Source organism: Triturus cristatus, chromosome 5_2 (genome assembly GCF_964204655.1).
Source record: "Triturus cristatus chromosome 5_2, aTriCri1.1, whole genome shotgun sequence".
Classification (NCBI taxonomy): Eukaryota; Metazoa; Chordata; class Amphibia; order Caudata; family Salamandridae; genus Triturus; species Triturus cristatus.
In genome coordinates, this window is record NC_140588.1 from 656910466 (window position 1) to 656930147 (window position 19682).

Genomic DNA, 19682 nt, shown 5'->3' on the forward strand with positions numbered 1-19682 from the left:
AATATGGCCACCTTCAAGGACTCAGATGCATATTACAACGTAAATATACTGAAATAACAGGCGATAAGTACAATTAATTTACCAGGCAACGATATTATTTGATATGGAATGGGATGACGTTTTGCTTTAGACACAACTTCCTGAATGAGATGTGTGCATCTAGGAAAATGACAAATCACACTTACAGAGGACGCATGAAGTCTATTTGTTTAAGTAGACTATAATAGATGGAAGCTTAGTTCCATAAGTGGAATTGTAATACTTAAGTAACCACAATAGACATAATTAAGATGAAATCTGACATTCCAAGAGATCGAAGAATGAAACACATTTACAGCTAACTAGGGAGTCATTGAACTGTAAGAAGGTTCTTTAATATGTTTTACAGGTGGCATTTGTAAAAACAGTCTTCAAACGTCAACTTCTCCAAATTTCCCTTAATGCAGACCTGCCTCTGAGTCCCTTATTACTGCTGATGTAACTTTGACTTTTGTATGCAAGAAATTGTATCTCACACATGCCGTACTTACAGGAAAAGATCCTAGACATCTAAAGTATGTAAATGGACATTTCATAAAATATATAGGTAGATCTTCAACTTTCACTTTGGAGTTACGATCTGACTGTTTTACCGCTGGTGTCAATGGCGGACAAAAACTGATGGACAGGAATTTTACCAGAGTAACCAGGGCCGACTCTAATTCAAACATTCCACCCATCATCTATTTTGTGTGCTCAATATGATTCACTAAGAGCAATGGGTATGCCTGGGACATGGGTCCCAAACTTCCTATACCATAGGAGTTAAGCAATGCCTCACTGATGATACCTAAATAGGCTGAAACTGGTCAGGGGCTGCTTTTCTTCCTACTTGAAGGGCTAAACTGTTTCTAATGGAACAAGACTGATTAGCATATGGCTGTTCTCTGTCTAGAGTAGCATAATGGAACAAATGATGGTCTGAAATTGTTGTATGGCTTTTACCTCTCTGGTAAAACTGTGCGCTTGTTGGACAACATAAACCTATGTCAGGATTGTGCCAGACTGATTTCGCGCACACTCTCAGGGTACATTGGACTGTATCTCTGCTAGCCCACAGTGCACCATCTGGACCCCTATGGTGAAACCATATAATCTAGGCTGACACAGCATTTGCATTCACTCGCCAGCATAGAGATCATCACAATTGTTGGGATCTGGGAACATTTTCAGCAGGGAAATCAGAGGAATGAGGAGTACTTCAGGGAACAGCAACACAGCAACATAAACAGCACACAAATTGTGATGTTAAAAATTAAAATGGCCTCATCTATCCAACAGTGAGGTGGCAGCCATTTGTCTGGAGACTAGTAGTGAGAATTCCTCTTGAATAAAAGAGATAATCAGAATGCTGACATGGTTGTGTCAGCTAAGTGATAGAAGAAACAAGGGAAAACCAACTCCAGCCTAATAGATGCCTCATCTCTGTCACATACTTCCTCTTTGTGAGATGGGAAGGGAAAGCCTTAGTTGGGATGGAGGGGTCATTGAGAAAGTGGTCGGTGTAGATATGGGCTAAAGTGCCCTCTGCTGTACATTATAAGAATATTGTAAGTGAATGAGGAGTTCAATAACCACATAGAGGAACAAGGCAGAAACCTGAGTTCCTGTATATAGTTATGAAACTCCAATTTGACTTTAAATATCCTTGTCATATACAGAAAATGGTACATTATTCCTTATATCACATGGTTATACAATCATATTTCTTACCAACCACTTTAATCTGTGTTGCGTTGCTTATTAATATGAAAGAGAGGGCATGTTTACAAACATGAAGGCCTCCATGGAAGTCTTCGGTGACTTGCAATATCATTATTATGTACATTAAGGGGTACTTTATTCTTTATAATACATGGTCGCACCATCCCCTTTTCCACAAACCACTTAAATTCTTGGTATGTAGCTTAACTCCTTGGGGCGTAGCTTTTAATTTGGAAAAGAGAGAATGTTGCAAACATGAAGAATACAAATAGTGCAAAATTAAACACATCCAAAAAGCTGGTTGAAATTTGTTGCAAAAAGATATTAGAATTCTTTCAATACAAGTCCGTTTAAAAAAAAAGGTGCAACAGCTTGGAATATGTCCAAACATGCAGAACAGTTCGAACTTTTCTATATTCCTGTGCACCTTTCTAAATTTTCTTAAATCTCTGCATCCAAGAGCTACTAGTGTAATAGGATACGCAAATGACATGCATTACACCGTGATTACAGCAAGGGACAAAAATCTTGATCTTCCTGAAACAGAGTAAAGAAGCACTACTGCTGAACCTTTCAAATAAAAAAGGGAACAAGAGGGGTGGGCTGTGCGAAAATTGTATTATTCCATATAGGGACAACCAGAGCACAAAGTGAACAATCAGAACACAGGAATATGTTTTTCTTGTCTCTCAATATTACTTGTAAAACTGGAAATAATCTCTGAGAAATTTCTCGAAAAAATGGAAGTGACACATCACCCACCAGTCTAGGTGAAAAGCTTCATTATTAGGATGCTCCACATTTATAGAACATTTTTGGTGGAGCGGATGGGCTCTGGATGAAAAGAACACTTAGGAGGAGGTATTTTCATGGTGATATCAGAATCCAAAAGTAAAGCATAACACCGCCTATAGATGATTCAGTGCTATTTGTTTAAGGAAATCTATGTTAATGTTAAAAACATCACAGCTAGGGATTATGAAGTAGATTTGTCATACTTCATCCCTCTGGTAGACACGTTTCAGCAGTATTTTACCAGCTTCACAACGCTCCTCAGGACCTGGATCCAAGTCCTCTTTTTAGATGGTCTTAACACTTCTTGTCTAGCAAAGATTATATAGGTTTACTTAGGTGTCGGTGGCCTACTCACAACCATTCACAAGTAAACACAATCATGCATAACATGGTTATACATGCATCAATCTCTATGTGAAGTCCTTGTCATTTAATAACATAGAACATATACATGCCAAATGGTGTGAGGCACATACCAGTTGTAAATGAAATAGTTATTTCAGTATTTCCAGTCAAACATCTTTGGTAGAAATCCATGTACACAAAAACACTCAAACCCACCCCAAACAAACACAAGCAATGTATTTACCCCCGGTAGTTGTGGCACACTTGTGAACTTTTGATTAAAGTAGATTTGAATTTTCATCCCAACTAAGGTTTTTTATTGTGGCCCCATAGAGACCGACCACTGGAGCCCTCTGTAGTCACTGATGTTGAAGTATCAGAGAGAAAAAGAAAGAGGTGGGGACTTTCAAGGTCGCAGTCATACAGAAAAAAGTTGTATTTTTAAGTACATTTATGGTTTGCCTTACTTCAAGAGAGTCTGCCGCATGTGTACATGCAAGTGGATTCTTCAGTGAGGGCTATTTAAAAAAAAAAAAAAAAGAAGGCATCCATTGTGCGCTTTTTGCCAGAGACTGTCCCCAATAGCCATGCAGTGTCTGCTTATGTGAACCTGGAAAGTTTGTGTGATGCACAGATCTGCTGTCCAGTGGCGGCTCCTCCGCTATGGTGGAGAAGCGTCATCCCACTAAACAAAAGGAAATCTAAAAAAGATAATAACTATTGTTATTATCATTTTTGTTTTCCTTTGCAGTCAGTTGCTGCGGGCGGGGCTTGGCACAGCAGGGAAGAGGAGTGCTTTGCTCTCCTTAAGTGGGCATGACTGCTTGACCGGCCCTCTTGGGCAGGCCATACATTATTGCACACTTTGCATATTCCCCACCAAGCTGCATTACTCAAGCTGGTAAGGAACATGCAAAGCCTACAAGCCCCTTGGGAGTGCTCAGCCACCAGGGGCGTAACACAGGCCCCCGCATCCCCTGCGGTGCGGGGGTGCCCCGAGCTGCTGAGGGCCCCCTCAGCCCAGTACTCAGGCCTTAGAGCTCCTAATTAAATCTGGAGTGGGGGGCCCTCTGTGTACCTTGCAGGGGGCCCCCTCAGCTTTCATTACATCACTGCGAGCCACGGCACTCAGACCAATCACAACACTGCATTGCAGTGTTGTGATTGGCTTAGGGGAGCCTGGGAGGGTGCTTCCTGCTGCTGGCTGGGGCTGCAGGAAGATGAAGAGGACGAAGAATGGAGGAGAGGCGGCAGCCATCCATTTGAGGTAAGTGTTTTTATTTTATTTTATCTTCTTTGTCGTCCCTCGTTCCCCCCTGTATTGCTGCCTCGTCTCCGGAATCCAGTAGCAGCGCGCTACTGCTGCTGTCACTGTCTCAGTGAGTGTGTGTAAGACCATGTGATTCAGAATGTAATTCCAATGCAACCCATCGTCATCTATATCATATAGGAGCTCTAGTGTGCTCCAGCTAGTCCTTCAATTATTTTCTGCATTTAAAAGAAAACAGAGGACGCTACCATCCTACACCACTTATGTTAATAATTTTCCAATGTTTTATGATTACTTTCCTAAAATTATTGGGAAGGGGTGTGAAGGTTGAAACACGTGTCATTTTGTCATTTTGAGGTTTGGTATAGGTCTCAAGAAATGCCTCATGATTGCTGCTGCTTGCTCCTTTTAGGCTTTTCCTGTGATTTGTTTGGAGTAATCACAGGTTTTCAATTTTATCGGCAACTCTAAATATTGTTAATTAAACCTGGAGATTTTTTTTGCAATTCCGTCTTAATCTAAAAACATTGTTCAAACAGTAGATTTGCTCTCAGTGTTCATGTATAGTAAAATCTAAGGAGACCATTCTTGCCTGTGGTCTTATGATACACCTTAGTGGCCAATCAGCTGCTGGTGGCCCCTATTCTAAGCCCCAGGAATGACAGATCAAAATAACTCAATATGTGAGGGAAGCTTAAAAACGTATTTCTGTTTTTCAGCCATTCTATGTAGTTGAGAGCCTGGATGTGAACCCCTGGCCAACTGAAGGGAATGCCATCAATGTACCATCACCATCACCATCATTTTATTTTAGATTTTTATGAGCTCATACCCTAGTAGATAAAGTTGTGCTCGAACGTGTTCTTATAGGCAGACAACTTTCGGGGCAAATGTATTGCCCACAGGATTAACTTGTACCTGATGGAATATTCTTCTCTCAAATTCAAAGAAGTTCTCTGTAAGGGCCAACATGGTGCGGTCCATCACAAAACATTTGGAGGTTATGCATTCTCAGCTGGTATTTGCTAATATATTGTGTAAATTGTATCTCAAGACCTACTGAGAATCAAATGTGACATATACCCTGTTTGCCTTATTTCATTTATGAGTGCCTTATGTCTACATTCACATGTTATAAGATTGATGGCATATTTGTTATCTTTTGGATGGGACATATGTCCAGCAGAAATAAAGGGCCTGCTTCATGCCCTAAATTTGAATTTTGCAGATAGGTTACACCATCACAATGGGATGTGTAATCCACCTGCATAATTACAAGTGTAGTGTACCGTAATATACTTAATAAAGCATACATTGCTAGCCCTGCTAGCCTTAGAGTGCTCATCCTCCCAAATATTAGCCTTCACCCTCCTATATTTCTGAATTTGTCTTAGGACCAGTTCTAAATTGCTTGTGCCCAATTCCTAAAACATGCCAAATTGGCTTACACCTGATTGGCATATTCAATTTACATATGACTCCCTAGTCAAGTAGTATACCATACACCCAGGGCACATAAATTAAATACTACCAGTGGACCTGCAGCATTTAGTGTGCTATCAACATAAGTAGCCCCTTAAAACATGGCCCTTTGCAGCCTTAATGCAGTTTTAAATTGGCAGTTCGACTTGGCATAATGACCCTCTTGCTATTTCCTAAACTCTCCTTTTTTTGCATATGTCACCCCTAAGGTAGGCCCTAGATAGCCCATAGGGTGGGGTGCAATGTAACTGAAAGGGCAGGCATGTATTTGTAGATTATACATGTACTGGTAGTGAAAAAAACCTTAATAATTTTTTTGTCTATTGTTAGACCTACTTCTGCTATGGGATAACATTGGGATACATTATTACATTTAGCAAGTAATAACATTTTATTGGGAACCAATTAAATGTTTGGTGTCTGCAAAATTGTAATTTAAAATCCTCTCTGGTGGAAAGATTGGATTTTTAGTTACAATTTTGAAAATATTACTTTTAGAAGGTTGTCGTTTTCCTGTCCTGCTTATTTTGTGCTTGCAGCCTGTTCCTAGGTCACATGACTAGATGTATTTGGCAGTTGGACTTTGTTCATCCATCCCAGACAGCAACACAGTAAAGGGATTATAGTGTGCCTGGGTGGGCCATCACTGGCAGGATGCGGCGGTAGAGCTGGGCACAGGCCCACTTACAAGTCAATAGGCTGTACCCTGCCTTGATACAAAGGACTTCACACGACTTCATTGTTCAGGCATGGAGGCTGGAGACAGGGAAGGGAAAGAGGGGTCTCCAAGCACTTTAATGGGAATTTGCTAGACAAATCTCTTACTTCAAAGAAGGTGCATCACATAAAAATAAGACCCTAAGACCCACTCTTCAGTACACTTCCTAGACCTGCAGAAGGACTCTTAGAGAACTGCCTCCTACTGTGGCCTACTGTCTACTTTAGAAGGATACTTTGCTGCACCTGAAAGGACTGTCTACTGCCTGCCTTAAACTCTGAGAAAAAACACCAAAGGGTCTTGGCTCTAATCAGTAAGGCTGAGCCCATATACAACAAACCAAACAACAATGCCAATACTGATAAACACTTCAAAAATTGCTTAACAGGGCCATAGAAATCTATGATACCCGATAGTCATATTTTTAATTCTCAATTTTATTTGTGAAAATCTTTTTTCAGTTTTCTTTCAATGGATGAAAAACTTTATATATTTCAATCAGAATAAACAATAATGTACAAAAAACCTATGCATTCAAACACGACTAAAATTACACCATACTCACGCTTCAATTACTTTTGCCACCATAACCACCCCATTCAAACTCATTTATAACCCATACTATACTTCAAACATACACACAGGGCCCTATCTGATTTCACCACCTTACTTTTCTATTCAGGGCAAATCAGGAGGGGAACCACACAACCAAACAACAAAAGAAATTCTACCACAGTCTTTTTAGTGCAAAATGGAACAATATAAATCATAAAATCACACAGTGACAAGAAATATTTACAGTGCACAAAAGCCAAAATTATTACACCAGGTTTGTTTGGCACAAAAAAACGCTAGCTCAACGCATTTCGAACCCAATCGTTACAAGGGTTCTCTTCAGGACCAGAATATCTTAATCTATCATAGCAAAGCCTACTGTTCTCTGAGCCTCCTAACGGACAAACCTATAATCAGTGGGGTGTCAAGGGCATACACTTTTCGGTATGCTATCCGTTGTTTTGTACAGTAATCAGACGGCACGTCGGTGGAAACGTATACGTTCAACTCCTGCCGGGTGTGGTTTCTTTCAGTCTAGGACTGGGAGGTTACTCTATCTTTGAGTCACCAGTTGGCATTAGTTCTCCTCTATACACCAGTTGCGGTGAATAAATCCCGCCATGTCAGACGGTTTGTTGCTCAGTGCCAAGTTCAGTCCTTCTTCTGTCTTCAGTAGTCACCTACAGTTTCACAGTTGAACTGCTTAGCTGGCCTGAGAGGGCTGGCAAAAGTGTCATGCGCACTTCAGTGTGATCACCACTCCTCCCCTGCCCTGCTCTCTGAGCAGAGCAATCCCGCCCTCAGACTATCACAGCACCAAAAAATAAAATGATAATAACATCAAGTTATGATCATTTTATTTTTCCTTTGTTTCACTGATGCAAAGCAGTGATTGGTGTGACGCTCCTCCGCCTTAGAGGAGGAGCCGCCACTGCATAGAGTTCTATGGACAGATCTGGCTAAACCTTTTAAAAAGTAACATTTCTAGTTATGTATTGTGAATTTTTGTTGTTTTGGTCTTGTTTGGGTTCGACAAAGAGTTTATATTTTTCCAAACTGGTGTGGTGTCAATTTGGAGTGTTTTCACTGTGTTACTGTGGTTGTTATGTGTAGTGATCAAGCCCACACAGTTGAAATGATTTAAGGAGGTTTATTAGAAGATGGTACAAGATCACAGGGAGACCATAAGTAGATCAGATCAAAACCCCACGAGGAGCAGCCAGCATGCTGCTCAGCCCAGCCAACTGTGTCTATTTGACTCCCAACATTCTGTAAGATGACATCACATCAAGATTCCACAGAGAAGGCAAGCATAACATGGGAGTCAAGGTACAATATTATGTACACATACTTTACACATTGTCTCTGAGATAAGCCTGACTGCTCGTGCGCAAGCTACCAAAGGGGTGAGCAAGGTTTATCTTGGGTGTGTAACTCCCTCACCCTGACTAGAAGAAAGGGTCCCTATTTGGATAAGGTTCATACCACTGCCAACTAGAGACCCCTGTTTCTAACAAAGTATAATCTATGAAAGATGAATGTTGTTGAATGACATTTTGCCTTATGTGTTATTGCATCAATACATGGCAGAAAGGCATTTCACTTTAGTATAAGTACATGATGTCCAATTTCGTATTGTATACAGTTAGTATGATATCCTTTACTTTGTAAGTTAATTCAATGACAACCTAAAATTTAAGGCAAAACATAAACTGCTTCTATACTTTTGAACAGTTTATTTAAGTCTTCATTTGGTCATGACACAGTGTGGGTGCTGACAATTTTAACCATATTGATGCACATTTTTGGCATATGCATTACAGGTTGATGCATGACAATGTGATGGAGGACCACTAAACTGTTGTAATAGTGCCTTTTCAAGTTTAGCACTTTTAGAACTTTTGCTTCTAAGCATGACCTATGTGTCATATTGTTACAGATTAGCTCTCTGCGCCATTGTGTTCATTGTATAGGTTAGCTTATTTCAATTTGTCTGTGAGTGCACAAACCACAAATTACTAAATGAATTATTCTTTTTTAAGTCAACTGTATATTTATTTCAACGCACTTTCAACATTGACTTAACTTTAGGAAAGTTAGCTAACAAGCCCAGGGCATCCCTTGGCTCAGCAAGTGCCATGTCACAAACTTCAATGTCATTCAAACAACAGTCACAGTAAAACCTGAAATGCTTATTAATGCGATGGATGTTAATATTTGCGTCAATATTATAGCTATTATTCACTTAGGTCCAGGTGTAGGTAAATCTGAAATACCGATTTCTTAATAGCGAATTTTACCGATTCGCTATTAAGAAATCGGTATTTCCTATGTAGGTAAAGATTCGGTAAAAAATACCGAATCCTTAATATTCCTTATTACCGAATCGGTAATTGAGATTCGGTAATAAGGAACACCTGCCCATTCATTTCTATGGGCTTGGAGGCCCATAGCAATGAATGTGAAGACATTCACTATTAGCGATTCGGTATTACCGAATCGCTAATAGCGGGAGCGCTTTCAAGGGTGCCAGGGTATCAAAAGGACACCCTTTTGCACCCCTGAAATGTGCATGTGTGCACATGTGGTGCACATACATGCCCTAAGGGCATGAATGTGTGCCACATGGCACTTAACAAAAAACAAAAAAGTGATTTTTTAAAGGAAATCGGTAATTACCACCAACTTGAAGTTGGTGGTAATTACGATTTCTTAAGGCTCAAAAGCACTCTTTAATGTGCTTCTTACATTGCATTTAAGGAATCGGTGCTTACTGTTTCAAACACAGTAACTTCCTGTGGCAATATCTATTCCCACCCACACAAACTAACTCCAAAACTCCAACTTGGCCTTCAATTCCTAGTTTGAAAACACATTTCAAGAAACAAACCAAACTAAAAGCACCTTTATTCAGAACAGAAGTCTCCCTCACCTCTGCAAAATAAATGTATCGACTGCAGATACCACGAACTTCAAATAAAATACACTCCCTTTTAAATGCGAACCGCCAATTACACTTTGTGAATTGTTACACAATTTTCAACACATGTCACACTCAAGGTCTGGCACACTTTTTTAACATGGTCTTCTACAGCTTTCTAACACGCTTTCAAACTGTTCTTCTTTTAATACTATACTACATTCAGACATTCTTTCGATCATCTCTGGAATAACAGGAACAGTGCCCCTATTACTAATTCTACTTCTAGAAATGGCTACGCTCTTTATGGTAACAACTATGTCCGACAGAATACGCCTCTACGCCAAGCTACATCAATACTGTAAAAAAACAGAAAAAACTTTTCGGCTGCTTGCCTCTATCTATTATTGGAGCTAGCTACAACATAACATTTATCTACACTTATGCAATATGCGTACAACCATTGTTTGATTGCAAAACATGCCCATTCGAATGGCGAATGGATGTATGCCTTGCCAACATCTCAACTATCGCTCCAGATATCCAGCAGGTAATGGAGTATCTTGAAAACCATGAACGTGATTGTTCTGGCAGCGGAGCAATGGTAAATGCAATGCAAAAAGGAATCGCAGCACAATGGGATTTCTGTGCAGCCATGAAAGATCTCCTGCAACGTGCAACCTTTCACAACATGGCAGATTGCCTGCCCATTCAAATTACCGCTCCAACATTCGAGGAACATTACTGTCCCTTCGAGGATATGAATTGGATCGCTTCTCTTTTTTCACACCATGGCAACAATAGCCTCTTGGAACATTACGCATCTCAAGCAGCTGAAGAACATTATTCTTGAATGGATTTTTTTCCAACTTTTTTGACTTTTTCCTTTACATTTTTTATAATATACTTCAATCCTACTACTTTGATATAATAACTTTCTAAGTATGCTCAGACATTTGAACTCTATCCTCATTATTCCCCCTTACGTCTCCAGTCTAACCAGGAATCGGTGATGTATGGCCTATTCAAATACGCTATTTACTTCCAAAATTAACCTAAACCCGACACCCATTTAGAAAACACATCTATTCTTTTTGCACACACCTCTCTGCCTGCCTGTTATTCACAAAGCCCTTTCACACAATTTTACTCAAAGTCAGCCTCTGCACAGAACCTCACGATAAAAATGTAAAAAGACGAGTTTGTTTAGGAACTGGTTGGCACAGTGTGGTAATCATAAACTACCTTTATTTTCATTATACAATGTATTTATTCATTCCTAATAGCTATTCTGTAGGTCACATAGAACTGTAACATATAATGTGCAATTCACTGATGCAGGACCTTCAATTTGACTACAGCATAAGCAACTGGAGTTTGTCTAAGCTCGATGCCTTAGCTCTCTACACAAGAATGTTTTTTTGAAACAGCTGAAGACAATAATGTACGGTTTGACTACAAAGGTACCGAATGTGCTTCTCAGAAGCAAAATGTTTGTATTCATCCTCAAAGTTCCAATGTGGGTAGAACTAGTACAAATTCTGACACACACCACATTGAATCTACTGTACAACAGATTGCTAACTATTCTACTGTTGTTAATTTTCTGTTACAAAAAAGCACTGCCAAGGTACATAAAAAGTTTGATGACTACATTTTGCAATTTCTTTTTTCTTTATTTCTTTTCTTAAACGATATATATAATACATACCCGAACTGCCACTACGCCACTGGAGTCAAGCTATCCTGGCTGATGACGGCTAATAGCCAGAAACCGGTCCTATGATGCTTGATTCCGGTCCAGGGAAGACATGGCTTGGCAGTTCGGGCTGGACTGTTCCCATGAGGCACAGGGTCAACACTGATTTGCATATGGCCATGTCTAAACTGGGGTGGCATAGTGGGCAAAAGAACGATGGATTTAACCCAGATCTCTTGACTGGGGGAGAATGTCTGCATTGTCAGCATTCCGTCCATCATTTGTTTGTTGTAACGCTTTTCGCCCTAAGTGGGATGGGTATTCCCAGACGTGGGACCCGTGCTCACTACGCCACTGGAGTCAAGCTATCCTGGCTGAGGACGGCTAATAGCCAGAAACCGGTCCTAGGATGCTTGATTCCGGTCCGGGGAAGACATGGATTGGCAGTTCGGGCTGGACTGTTCCCATGAGGCACAGGGTCAAGACTGATTTGCATATGGCCATGTCTAAACTGGGGTGGCGTAGTGGGCAAAAGAACGATGGATTTAACCCAGATCTCTTGACTGGGGGAGAATGTCTGCATTGTCAGCATTCCGTCCATCATTTGTTTGTTGTAACGCTTTTCGCCCTAAGTGGGATGGGTATTCCCAGACGTGGGACCCGTGCTCACTACGCCACTGGAGTCAAGCTATCATGGCTGATGACGGCTAATAGCCAGAAACCGATCCTAGGATGCTTGATTCTGGTCCAGGGAAGACATGGCTTGGCAGTTCGGGCTGGACTGTTCCCATGAGGCACAGGGTCAAGACTGATTTGCATATGGCCATGTCTAAACTGGGGTGGCGTAGTGGGCAAAAGAACGATGGATTTAACCCTGATCTCTTGACTGGGGGAGAATGTCTGCATTGTCAGCATTCCGTCCATCATTTGTTTGTTGTAACGCTTTTCGCCCTAAGTGGGATGGGTATTCCCAGACGTGGGACCCGTGCTCACTACGCCACTGGAGTCAAGCTATCCTGGCTGATGACGGCTAATAGCCAGAAACTGGTCCTAGGATGCTTGATTCCGGTCCAGGGAAGACATGGCTTATCAGTTCGGGCTGGACTGTTCCCATGAGGCACAGGGTCAAGACTGATTTGCATATGGCCATGTCTAAACTGGGGTGGCGTAGTGGGCAAAAGAACGATGGATTTAAACCAGATCTCTTGACTGGGGGAGAATGTCTGCATTGTCAGCATTCCGTCCATCATTTGTTTGTTGTAACGCTTTTCGCCCTAAGTGGGATGGGTATTCCCAGACGTGGGACCCGTGCTCACTACGCCACTGGAGTCAAGCTATCCTGGCTGATGACGGCTAATAGCCAGAAACCGGTCCTAGGATGCTTGATTCCGGTCCAGGGAGGACATGGCTTGGCAGTTCGGGCTGGACTGTTCCCATGAGGCACAGGGTCAAGACTGATTTGCATATGGCCATGTCTAAACTGGGGTGGCGTAGTGGGCAAAAGAACGATGGATTTAACCCTGATCTCTTGACTGGGGGAGAATGTCTTCATTGTCAGCATTCCGTCCATCATTTGTTTGTTGTAACGCTTTTCACCCTAAGTGGGATGGGTATTCCCAGACGTGGGACCCGTGCTCACTACGCCACTGGAGTCAAGCTATCCTGGCTGATGACGGCTAATAGCCAGAAACCGGTTCTAGGATGCTTGATTCCGGTCCAGGGAAGACATGGCTTGGCAGTTCGGGCTGGACTGTTCCCATGAGGCACAGGGTCAAGACTGATTTGCATATGGCCATGTCTAAACTGGCGTGGCGTAGTGGGCAAAAGAACGATGGATTTAACCCAGATCTCTTGACTGGGGGAGAATGTCTGCATTGTCAGCATTCCGTCCATCATTTGTTTGTTGTAACGCTTTTCGGCCTAAGTGGGATGGGTATTCCCAGACGTGGGACCCGTGCTCACTACGCCACTGGAGTCAAGCTATCCTGGCTGATGACGGCTAATAGCCAGAAACTGGTCCTAAGAATGCTTGATTCCGGTCCAGGGAAGACATGGCTTGGCAGTTCGGGCTGGACTGTTCCCATGAGGCACAGGGTCAAGACTGATTTGCATATTGCCATGTCTAAACTGGGGTGGCGTAGTGGGCAAAAGAACGATGGATTTAACCCAGATCTCTTGACTGGGGGAGAATGTCTGCATAGTCAGCATTCCGTCCATCATTTGTTTGTTGTAACGCTTTTCGCCCTAAGTGGGATGGGTATTCCCAGACGTGGGACCCGTGCTCACTACGCCACTGGAGTCAAGCTATCCTGGCTGATGACGGCTAATAGCCAGAAACCGGTCCTAGGATGCTTGATTCCGGTCCAGGGAAGACGTGGCTTGGCAGTTCGGGCTGGACTGTTCCCATGAGGCACAGGGTCAAGACTGATTTGCATATGGCCATGTCTAAACTGGGGTGGCGTAGTGGGCAAAAGAACGATGGATTTAACCCAGATCTCTTGACTGGGGGAGAATGTCTGCATTGTCATCATTCCGTCCATCATTTGTTTGTTGTAACGCTTTTCGCCCTAAGTGGGATGGGTATTCCCAGACGTGGGACCCGTGCTCACTATGCCACTGGAGTCAAGCTATCCTGGCTGATGACGGCTAATAGCCAGAAACCGGTCCTAGGATGCTTGATTCCGGTCCAGGGAAGACATGACTTGGCAGTTCGGGCTGGACTGTTCCCATGAGGCACAGGGTCAAGACTGATTTGCATATGGCCATGTCTAAACTGGGCTGGCGTAGTGGGCAAAAGAACGATGGATTGAACCCAGATCTCTTGACTGGGGGAGAATGTTTGCATTGTCAGCATTCCGTCCATCATTTGTTTGTTGTAACGCTTTTCGCCCTAAGTGGGATGGGTATTCCCAGACGTGGGACCCCTGCTCACTACGCCACTGGAGTCAAGCTATCCTGGCTGATGACGGCTAATAGCCAGAAACCGGTCCTAGGATGCTTGATTCCGGTCCAGGGAAGACATGGCTTGGCAGTTCGGGCTGGACTGTTCCCATGAGGCACAGGGTCAAGACTGATTTGCATATGGCCATGTCTAAACTGGGGTGGCGTAGTGGGCAAAAGAACGATGGATTTAACCCAGACCTCTTGACTGGGGGAGAATGTCTGCATTGTCAGCATTCCGTCCATCATTTGTTTGTTGTAACGCTTTTCGCCCTAAGTGGGATGGGTATTCCCAGACGTGGGACCCGTGCTCACTACGCCACTGGAGTCAAGCTATCCTGGCTGATGACGGCTAATAGCCAGAAACCGGTCCTAGGATGCTTGATTCCGGTCCAGGGAAGACATGGCTTGGCAGTTCGGACTGGACTGTTCCCATGAGGCACAGGGTCAAGACTGATTTGCATATGGCCATGTCTAAACTGGGATGGCGTAGTGGGCAAAAGAACGATGGATTTAACCCAGATCTCTTGACTGGGGGAGAATGTCTGCATTGTCAGCATTCCGTCCATCATTTGTTTGTTGTAACGCTTTTCGCCCTAAGTGGGATGGGTATTCCCAGACGTGGGACCCCTGCTCACTACGCCACTGGAGTCAAGCTATCCTGGCTGATGACGGCTAATAGCCAGAAACCGGTCCTAGGATGCTTGATTCCGGTCCAGGGAAGATATGGCTTGGCAGTTCGGGCTGGACTGTTCCCATGAGGCACAGGGTCAAGACTGATTTGCATATGGCCATGTCTAAACTGGGGTGGCGTAGTGGGCAAAAGAACGATGGATTTAACCCAGACCTCTTGACTGGGGGAGAATGTCTGCATTGTCAGCATTCCGTCCATCATTTGTTTGTTGTAACGCTTTTCGCCCTAAGTGGGATGGGTATTCCCAGACGTGGGACCCGTGCTCACTACGCCACTGGAGTCAAGCTATCCTGGCTGATGACGGCTAATAGCCAGAAACCGGTCCTAGGATGCTTGATTCCGGTCCAGGGAAGACATGGCTTGGCAGTTCGGACTGGACTGTTCCCATGAGGCACAGGGTCAAGACTGATTTGCATATGGCCATGTCTAAACTGGCGTGGCGTAGTGGGCAAAAGAACGATGGATTTAACCCAGATCTCTTGACTGGGGGAGAATGTCTGCATTGTCAGCATTCCGTCCATCATTTGTTTGTTGTAACGCTTTTCGTCCTAAGTGGGATGGGTATTCCCAGACGTGGGACCCGTGCTCACTACGCCACTGGAGTCAAGCTATCCTGGCTGATGATGGCTAATAGCCAGAAACCGGTTCTAGGATGCTTGATTCCGGTCCAGGGAAGACATGGCTTGGCAGTTCGGGCTGGACTGTTCCCATGAGGCACAGGGTCAAGACTGATTTGCATATGGCCATGTCTAAACTGGGGTGGCGTAGTGGGCAAAAGAACGATGGATTTAACCCAGATCTCTTGACTGGGTGAGAATGTCTGCATTGTCAGCATTCCGTCCATCATTTGTTTGTTGGGCCGAAAAGAAATTGGCCATAGAACAGCTACGGCTACAGGAGGAGATAGAGGAGAAGAAGCGGCATCGAGAACTGGAGGAAAAAAGGCTGACCCTCGAACACGAGCGGGGCCTCAAAGAACTCGAACTCAAAGCCCAGAAGGGGGAGACCGGCACCCCCAGCAATAGAGACGCTCTGCCGCCCACCGAAGCCAAGGTCCATATTCCCAAGGATGTCGTCAAGATGTACTATAAAAACGACGACATCCAGCAGTGGTTCAAGGCGTACGAGGTGGCCATGACCTCCCATCGGGTACCCCGGAAGGATTGGGGTGCCGGCCTATGGGGTCGGTTCCTTAGCGAGGGCCGAGACACCCTGCTCCAGCTCCCGGAAGAGGTGATGACCTCGTACGACCATATGAAGGAGGCCCTGCTCACCCGCTACGGACTAACCGTGAAAATGTACCGCCAGCATTTCAGAGACTGCAAGAAAATCCCCGGTACCACGTGCGTAGAGTATGTTGACTTCTTCAGCAGGGCCCTAGAAGGTTGGATCAAGGGTAGCAAGATCACCACCTACGGGCAGCTGGTCGACCTCATTATTTGGGAACACCTCTCCAACAACTGCTTCATGGAGCTAAGACAACACCTCCTCGACAGCAAGCTGACCGAGCCGCGGAAGCTCGCCGCCGAGGCCGATCGATGGGTCAACAACCGAGTCCCCCGGAACCCGATGGGGGAGTACCAGCGAAACCCCCGCCGCCCCCCCCCGCCTGCGCGGCGGAGGAGGAGGGTCGAACCGGAATCGGGACATCCCAGCCAGGCGCGCACCGGAGTCCGCCTCGGGGACCGCCTCAGCAACACCCCTCTCCGAGCCTAGCCCGAAGAGGGACGATGCCAGCCAAAACCGGCCCCCGGCCCCCGATAACCTGCTACGGCTGCCAACAAACAGGACACTATGCCAGCGACCCCGCCTGCCCCATGAACCGACGAGGTGGGACCAGCGGGCCCCCGCCCGACAACTGGCGGCTGCCGCCCTGGGAGAAGGGGAGGAAGAGGAAGAACCCCTCGACGGGGGGTCCACTGAGTGGGAGCCGGCGGCCATGTCCCTGGTCTGCCTGGCCAGCCGAGAAATGGTGCCCCGAACACCCATCCCGAGCAACACCCAGAAGTACCAACAGTGGGTCACTATCAATGGACGACGGGCCGAAGCCCTCCGTGACACCGGAGCCAGTGTCACCGCTGTCCGCTGACACCTGGTGACCCCCGAACAGATCCTGCCAAATGTGCTATGCCCCGTCCGGACGGCCGACAACAGCGAAAGCATGTGCCAGATGGCCCAGATCCCCTTCGAATGGGGAGGGGTGACGGGCATGCTGAAGGTGACTGTCGGCAACGACGCTCCAGTGGACTGCCTCCTGGAGAACGACCTAGAGAGTTCCCCCTGGGCTCAAGTGGAGCGGCGAGAGCATCTCCGAATGTTGGGACTACCCGAATGGGCCTGCGCCACCACCCGGTCCATGGCCGCCCAGGCCCCCCGCTCGTCCATGACAGCCGACACCGTCGAGCCCGAGGGGCCCGTTCCACCACCTGCCTCCAGCGAGGAAGAAGCGGGCACCGATGCCAGGCCCACGGAACCCTCCCCGGGCGAGATCGCCTCTCTCGGCGCCCTCCCGGAGCTTGCCCAAAGGCGCCACGACGGGGGCCCCACCAGAGAACAGTTCCAGCAGGAACAGAAGACCTCCCCCTCCCTCGAAGGGGTCCGACAGCAGGCGGCCTCGCAGGCCAACGGTGACCAGGCCGGAACACATGGGTCTATTGGGCCGAGGGACTACTGTACAGCGAGCAGAAGATTGCGGAACTGGGGGCCAGTCGAGTGCTGGTGGTCCCCCTCCGATTCCGGGAGTTCCTCCTTAACCTGGCACATGATGTGCCCCTCGCCGGGCACTGGGGGCAGGACAAAACCTACAGCCGCCTAGTGACCCACTTCTACTGGCCCCGGATGCGGAGGGACGTGGACAACCACTGCCGGTCCTGCCGGACCTGCCAAGCCAGCGGGAAGACGGGGGGACGGGTCAAAGCCCCTCTCCAGCCCTTCCCAGCAGTCAACACCCCGTTTGAACGGGTCGGGATAGACATCGTAGGGCCCCTGGACCCCCGGACCGCCCTGGGTCACCGCTTCATCCTGGTCCTCGTAGACCACACAACCAGATACCCTGAGGCCATCCCGCTTCGAACTGTGACGGCCCCCGTAGTGGGCCGGGCCTTAATGGGGATCTTCTCGAGAGTGGGGTTCCCCTGAGAAGTGGTGAGCGACCGAGGTACGAACTTCATCTCTAAATACATGCGGTCCATGTGGCAGCAGTGCGGGGTCACGTACAAATTTACCACCCCATACCACCCTCAGGGGAACGGACTGGTCGAGCGGTTCAACAGAACCTTAAAAGGAATGATCAAGGGCCTGGAAGAACCCCTAAGGCGGAGATGGGATGTCCTGCTGCCGTGCCTCCTGTTTGCCTATCGGGAGGTCCCGCAGAAGTCCCTGGGGTTCAGCCCTTTCGAATTGTTGTACGGGCATCCGGTCCGAGGACCCCTCAGCCTGGTCAATGAGGGCTGGGAGACGAAGCCCCGAGATGCCCCTCCCGACGTCTACAGATACCTCCTGACCCTACGAAACCAGACACGAAGGTTCCGAGCCCTGGCCGAAGCCAACCTCGAGGCCAGCCAAGAGGACATGAAACGATGGTATGATCAAAACGCCTCTACCATTGAGTTTGAGCCAGGCCAGCTAGTCTGGGTCATGTCACCGGTTGACCCCTGCGCCCTCCAGGACAAATGGACCGGGCCCTTCAAGGTGGTGGAAAAGAAGAGCCCCGTCACCTACCTGATCGACATGGAGTCTCCCCGGAACCCCCTCCGGGTTCTACACGCTAACCGGCTCAAACCCCACTTTGCCCGGACCGAACTAAGCCTACTGCTAGCGACCGACGATGGGGGCGAAGGCGACTCCGAGCCCCTACCCGACCTCCTGCGGATCAGCGACCACGACGGTTCCATCGAAGGCGTCCAACTGGCCCCCCCCCTGACCCCAGGACAGCGCCACCACTGTCGGCAACTGTTGCAGCCCTTTGCGGCCCTCTTCTCCCTCACTCCGGGGGTGACTCCATGGTGTGTCCACGACGCCGACACTGGGGACAGTCCCCCCCGTGTGACACAGAGCCTACCGAGTACTCGACCGGGTGCGGGCCTGCATCCAGGCCGAGGTGGCGAAGATGCTGGCCCTCGGGGTCATCAAGCCCTCCGACAGCCCGTGGGCCAGTCCCGTCATCCTGGTGCCAAAGGCCGCCGCACCAGGCACCCCCCGGAGCTACGATTTTGTGTGGACTACCGGGGCCTGAATGCTGTTACCAAGACCGATGCCCATCCCCTTACCCGGGCCGACGAGCTCATCGACCGCTTAGGAGCAGCCCGCTACCTGAGTACTTTTGACCTCACCGCCGGGTACTGGCAGATCCAGCTCACCCCCGGCGCCCAAGAGAGATCCGCTTTCTCCACCCACTACCACTTTCGGGTGATGCCCTTCGGCATGAAGAACGCCCCGGCCACCTTCCAGAGACTGGTGAACAAGGTCCTGGCCGGGCTAGAGGCCTTCAGCGCGGCTTATTTAGATGACATTGCCGTATAC